Raw genomic sequence first — 6,603 nt, forward strand, 5'->3', positions numbered from 1 at the left:
TTGTGTAAATAAAGTTCAGTCATGTAAGGATTTTTCTGTACAAGTCAATAATCCATGAATTACAATTTGTAGTTAGCCTACACTTAGTCAATCTCCCTTTCTCAATAGTGTTTTAAAGTTAGTACCATAGGCTAATTAGTGACACTATAAACAGAGGCCCGTATGCTCAAAGGAGATGATTGATAAGATTCTCTACCATAAAATAGCAAAGATGTCTTAAAGTGAAACGCAGGCAGGTAGAAAACACAGCTGATGGTGCCCGGCTATCAAAAGATATAGCATCTGGGGTCTTAAAGGCTTGAAGGTAATCAAGCGGCCATCTTGCTCAAAAGCAACAAAGCCCACATGGAAGAAGCACACCAGCCTGTGTGATCACGAGGTGTCAAAGGGATCAGATATCAGGCATCATCAGAACAAAAAAATCATATCATTGTGAATGAGGGGGAATGCAGAGTAGGGACCCAAAGCCCATTTGTAGGCAATTGGACATCCCCTTATGGAAGGGTCGCAGGGAAGAGATGAGCCAGTCAGGGTGCCGTGTAGCAATGATGAAACATACAACTTTCCTAGTCTAGTTCCTAAATGCATCCCCCCCACTATCATGATCCCATTTCTACCTTGCAAGTCTGGCTAGACCACAGGATGTACACTGTACAGATAGGAACTGGAAACATAGGGAATCCAGGGCAGATGATCCCTTCAGGACCAGTGGTGAGAGTGGTGATACCGGGAGGATAGAGGGAGGGTGGGTTGGAAAGGAGGACCCGATTACAAGGAACTATATGTGACCTCCTCCCTGGGGGACGGACAACAGAAAAGTGGGGGAAGGGAGACATTGGGCAGGGCAAGATATGACAAAATAATAATTTATAAATTATCAAGGGTTCCTAAGGGAGGGGGGAGCAGGGAGGGAGGGGGCAAAATGAGGAGCTGATGCTAGGGCTTAAGTGGAGAGCAAATGTTTTGAGAATGATGAGGGCAATGAATGTACAAATGTGCTTTACACAATTGATGTATGTATGGATTGTGATAAGAGTTGTATATGCCCCTAATAAAATGATTTTTAAAAAGGAAAAGAAAAGAAAACATAAATTCAGGAACAGATTTGGGGGTGGCACTTAACCCTAGCTCCAATCTTAGAGAAATTAGTTCTTATGACATGGCCCTGCTCAATACTTGCCCTCATGAAGGAAACAAGGGAGATATGCAAAGTGTGGTGAAGAAGAAAAGTGTGACATGAAAAGTGTGCAAAGTGTGGTAAAGAAGAAAAATGGAGTGAAGAAATTAGATGGTTCCTGGCTATTAGAAAGAATAGTGTCTGGAGTCTTAAAGGCTTATTTTCAAACAAACATCTAAGTTATATGACAATTAAGCCCACATGGAAGAAGCACACCAACATCTGTGATCCAAGGATTGTAAATTATATATAATTACATATAATCCAAATCTGAAGGAGGGAATAGTATCAGAGGTTAATTTGTATTTCTTTTACAACAATCATTGCAAACATTTCTTCATATGATTGTTGGCCACCTCTGTATCTTCTATAGTGAATTGTCTATTCATGTCTCCTGGCCAATTTTGTATTGGATTATTTGTTTTCCTTAGCGAGGTGCTGCAGTTTTCTACAGATTTTTAAGATTTGTCCTTTATCTGATATATCATTGCCAATTTTATCTTAATCTGTGGGCTCTCTTTTTATTCTTCTGATGAAGTCTTCTGATGTACTTACCTGTCATATTTTTAGAGGTCCCAGTGCACTATTTTGTCTACTACAGTATGGGTATTTTTCATTATGCCTGGTGGTATATTTATACCTGGAGGGGGTGGGTGGTGAAAAGGGGGAACCGGTTACAAGGATCTACATATAACCTCCTCCCTGGGGAATGGACAACAGAAAAGTGGGTGAAGGGAGACGCTGCACAGTGTAAGATATGACAAAATAACACTTACTTGGCAGGGCAGATACCATGAACACGAAGGTGGTTTTCCCAGGGCGAGGCTGATCCATTGCCCTCTGGATGTGCTGACCCCTGCGATTTCCCCAAACGTGGGAAACTCGACTGCATAATTTATGGTAATGGGGGACTGAATTCATGCTCTCCCCTGATTAAAGAAAAAGATACAACAAAATTATAATAATTTATAAATTATCAAGGGTTCATGAGGGTGGGGAGAGCAGGGAGGGAGGGGAAAAAAATGAGAAGCTGATGCCAGGGGCCCAAGTAAAAAGAAAATGTTTTGAGAATGATGATGGCAGCAAATGTACAAATATGCTTGACACAATGGATGTATGTATAGATTGTGATAAAATGATTAAATTATAAATAATAAAATAAATCAAGTATATAAAAAAAGAATATTTATGCCTTGCATTAGGACCCTTAAGTTTGTCCTTTTAAAAGTTATTGATAATACTTGTAGTTCTAGGGTTTATATTTAAGCCTTTAACTCATGTTAACTTCATTTTTCTTTTTTTTTTAACATTTTATTAGGGGCTCATACAACTAACTTCATTTTTCTATGTGGTGTGAGGCATGGGTCCCATTTCATCTTGTGCAGGTGGAGATACAATTTTTCAGCATCGTTTGTTGAAAAGACCGTATCTTCTTTATTTAATGTTATTTGTGATCCACATGGCCAGCAGATTTTTGGTTTTTATTCAAAGATTATTTTATGGGGGGCTCTTACAGCTCTTATAATAATCCATAATACATCAATTGTATCAAGCATATTTGACCATATGTTGCCATTATTCTTTTCTAAACATTTACTTTCTATTGAGTCCTTAGTATGAGCTCCTTTTCTCTCCCCCTGCTCCCTCATGACCCCACAGCCAGCACTGGGCTTTCATCCCCGTCATCAGTGGCAGTCTTGGACACCCACAGGGGGCACTATCAGTTAGTGTGGACTCAGTGGCCGCGAGTTTGGTTTTCTCTTGGTGGACACCTTTATCAAAAATCAGGTGGCTATAGGGGCTTGGATTTAATTCTGGGTTCTTTGTTCTGATCCATTTGGTCCACCTAGCTATTATTTTATCAATACCAAGCTGTTTTGATTTCGGTGGCTTTATAATATGGTTTGTTTTGAAGTCTTTTATCAGCTTTGGTTTTGCTCCTACTTTGGTTTTTTCCTACTTTATCCTTCCAAAGTGATTCTTTTCAGAGCAGTTGGTAGTGGTAACCAGGCACCATCTAGTTCTGGTCTTGGGCTTATGGAAACTGATGTTCACAGTCCATGAGAACAATTCTTTGCAGATCTGTTTTTACGTTCATCACTCTTCTTTCCTCTGGCTGGCTGGCTGTTTACGAGCTTGTAAGACCATCAACACTATCTACCAAAGTGGGAGCAGAACATGGTCTTTGTGAACTACGTTAGGCCGACTGACCGTGGTCACATGGCCACAACTTTCTCCCATGAAGTGGCTGTTGGATTTGAACCATGGACTTTTTGGCTCGTATCTAAGTGCCACCATCAGGACTCCTTATGTACTCGTAGTACTATATAGCTGTATGGATTTTTAATTGCTGTAGATAACCAGCAAACAAATATGAAAAAGTGAGTTTGTACTATAATTTTATATTATATACAATTCTATTTGCACTTCTGAAATTGAGCAAAAAAAGAAAAACCTTAGAAAAGATAAAAAAGAGACTGAATGTAAGCATTGTGGTAAGAACTGTATGAATTTCCAATAAAATGACTTAAAAAAAGAAGGGGACAATGACTAAATTATGCACTTCATTTTGACTGGGTAGGCCTGGTCTGGGATTAAGGCGACTTAAATTGATGAATACTCAATAAAAACCTGTGAGTAAAAATCATTTAAGACTGGCACTCTTATGAATCGGAAGTTAACTCCTTGATAACATTCTAAGTTACTTAGCAACTACCCTAACCAGGGATCTGCAGCCCCATCCTCAACAGAGAAAGTCTCTGAAGTTAACTATGTGAATAGACAGTACATACATAAAGCTTCTTCAAAGTTTCACAGATTCTGTTGGGGTTTTCTTCATTCTTTCCTTTTTCACTCAGGTCAGCTATATGTTCAAGAAGGCAAGCAGAAGTGTGCGATTAGGAGTGATGAGAAGAGAGAGAGAGGTTAGAAAGGAAAGTTATTTTGGATAGGCAGAGAAAAATGATGTTGAGAAGAGTTTAGTAATTTGCATTGGGCATGGGGGGTGGAGAAGGTGAGATCAAGGTGAAACCTTTCTTCCTACACATTCACATTCTTTCCTCAGGAAGCAAACAAAACAAAACAAAACCCAAACCCAAAGGCTAACTGCAAAGCCCTAGGAACTCTTTTGTTTATTTTAGCTCCATCTGTCCATTCTCACTCAGCTCTTTTGTCAGTGTGTTGTACTGTGTTGGAGTGTGTGTTGTAATGCTGAAAGTTATGTCACCAGTATCCCAAATACCCCCAGGGATGCCCATGGTGAACAGGTTTCAGTGGAGTTTCCAGTCTAAAATAGACTAGGAGAAAGGAATAGGTGGTCCACGTCTGAGAGCTCTGCTACTGAAATCTTATAGGTAGTAGGTGAATATTGTTTGATACAGTGATGGAAGATAAGCACCTCAATTTGGAAAACCAAAAAACCAAACTCATTGTCACTGAGTCGATTTTGAGTCAGAGTGACCCTGTAGCACAGGATGGAACTGCCCCTATGGGTTTCTGAGCCTCTAACTCTTTACTGAAGTAGAAAGCCTCATTGTTATCCTGAGGAATGGCTGGTGTTTCAAGCTGCTGCCCTATGGTTGGCAGCCTAAAATACAACTGGGAAAGAGTTGCTTCCTTAAGCAAGAAATGACCTTAATGGCCTGGTGTCTTCACTAGCTGATGGGGCATGACCCAAGCTGCAAACTCCATTAATAATTGGATAATGGAATGTGTGAAGTATAAAGGAAAGCAAATTGGAAGGCTTCAATGAATGAATGAAACTATAGGCATTAATTAGTTGAAATGGATTGATATTGGCCATTATATGGTTCACTATAAAAGGTATAATATTTATCATCAAACATTTTAAGAACTATTTTGAAATACAGTGTTGTATGTAATCAGGTAATATCTATATATCTACAAGGTAGACCAGTTAATTCACCTATTATTCAAATTCACATGCCAACCACACTAGTCAATGATGATGTAATGGAAGAATTCTACCAGCTTTTTCAACCTGAAATTATCAAGCATCCAATCAAAACACATAAACAATTACTGATGATTGGAATACGAAAATAGTAAACCAAAAGGAAGAATCAGTAATAAAATCAATAGAAAAGATGGCCTTAGTGATACAAATGAAGCTGGAGGATGTATGCTAGAATTTTGCAAGACCAATGCAAATATTTATTACAAATATTTTTTTTCAAGAACACAAATGGTAACTATACACGTGAACCTGACTAGATGAATTACATAGGAAATCAAATTGACTCCATATTTGGCAAGAGATGATGGAAAAGTTCAGTGGCATCAGCCCAAACAAGGCTAGGACTAACTGTGCAACAGACCATAACTGCTCATATGCAAGTTCAGGTTGAAGCTGAAGAAAAGTAAAACAAGCCAGGAGAGGCAAAATACCACCGAAATTTAGAGAACATCTCAAGAACGTGATTTGATGCATTGAACTCTAATGACCAAAAGCCAGAGTGGTTGTGAGGTACAATCAAGAATATCATACACGGGAAAAGCAGAAGGTCATTTAAAAGAAAGGAAAGTTAGAAAAAGCCAAAGTGCATTTCAGAAGAAATTCTGAAACTTGCTCTTGAACAGAGTAGTTAAGTTAAAGGGAAAAATGAGGACATAAAAAAAGATGAACATAAAATTCAAAAACAGTTCTAGAAAACAAAGGAATGCTTTTGATTGAAATGTTTAAAGACCTGGAGTTAGAAAGCTAACAAGGAAGAATGTGCATCATATTTCAAGCTGAAAGACTGGAAAAAATATTCAAGCCTTAATTTATCAGATTGAAGGATTCTATGAGCAAAAATTGAGTGGTGCAGAAAGCATCAAAGGCAGATGAAAGGAATACACAGTCATTCTACCAAAAAAGAGTTGATGGACAGTCAACCATTTCAAGAGGTAGCATATGATCAAGAGCTGATGGTATTGAAGAAAGAAATCTAAGTTGCACTGAAGGCACTGGTAAAAAACAAGACTCAGAACACCAATACAAATGTTTCAACAAACTGATATAACACTGAAAGCACTAACTGGTCTATGCCAAAAAGTCTGAAAGATAGGAATCTGGTGAAATGACTGGAAAGATTCATAGTTGTGCTCATTCTAAGTAAACTAACCCAACAGAATGTGGAAATTATAGAACAGCATCATTAATATCACATACAAGTATAGTGTTGCCAAGCATAATTTTGAAATGGTTGCTTTGACATGGAGCTGCAGGAAATTTAAGACAGATTCAGAAGAAGACATAGAACAAGAGATATTGCTGATTCAGATGGCTCTTGGTTGAAAGCAGAGAATACTGGTGTGGGAGCTACACAATTTCATGTCAACTTGATAAAAGGATGAAGGGGTGGAGTCTAGACTGTTAATCAGGTCACAGCCTGATGATCCCTCCTTGTGAGCGTGACCTTCTC

The 6,603-nt window shown here is 38.6% G+C and overlaps 1 non-coding gene across 1 annotated transcript; it reads left to right on the plus strand.

Annotated features, from left to right (window-relative positions):
- Positions 1–1,945: 1,945 nt before the first annotated feature.
- Positions 1,946–2,109, plus strand: LOC115872512. Its single transcript, XR_004047910.1, has one exon. It is a non-coding gene; the product is annotated as a U1 spliceosomal RNA (small nuclear RNA).
- The last annotated feature ends 4,494 nt before the right edge of the window (positions 2,110–6,603 follow it).

This window comes from Echinops telfairi, unplaced genomic scaffold, assembly GCF_000313985.2.
Source record: "Echinops telfairi isolate 266 unplaced genomic scaffold, ASM31398v2 ScPeMD7_7424;HRSCAF=8462, whole genome shotgun sequence".
Taxonomy (NCBI): Eukaryota; Metazoa; Chordata; class Mammalia; order Afrosoricida; family Tenrecidae; genus Echinops; species Echinops telfairi.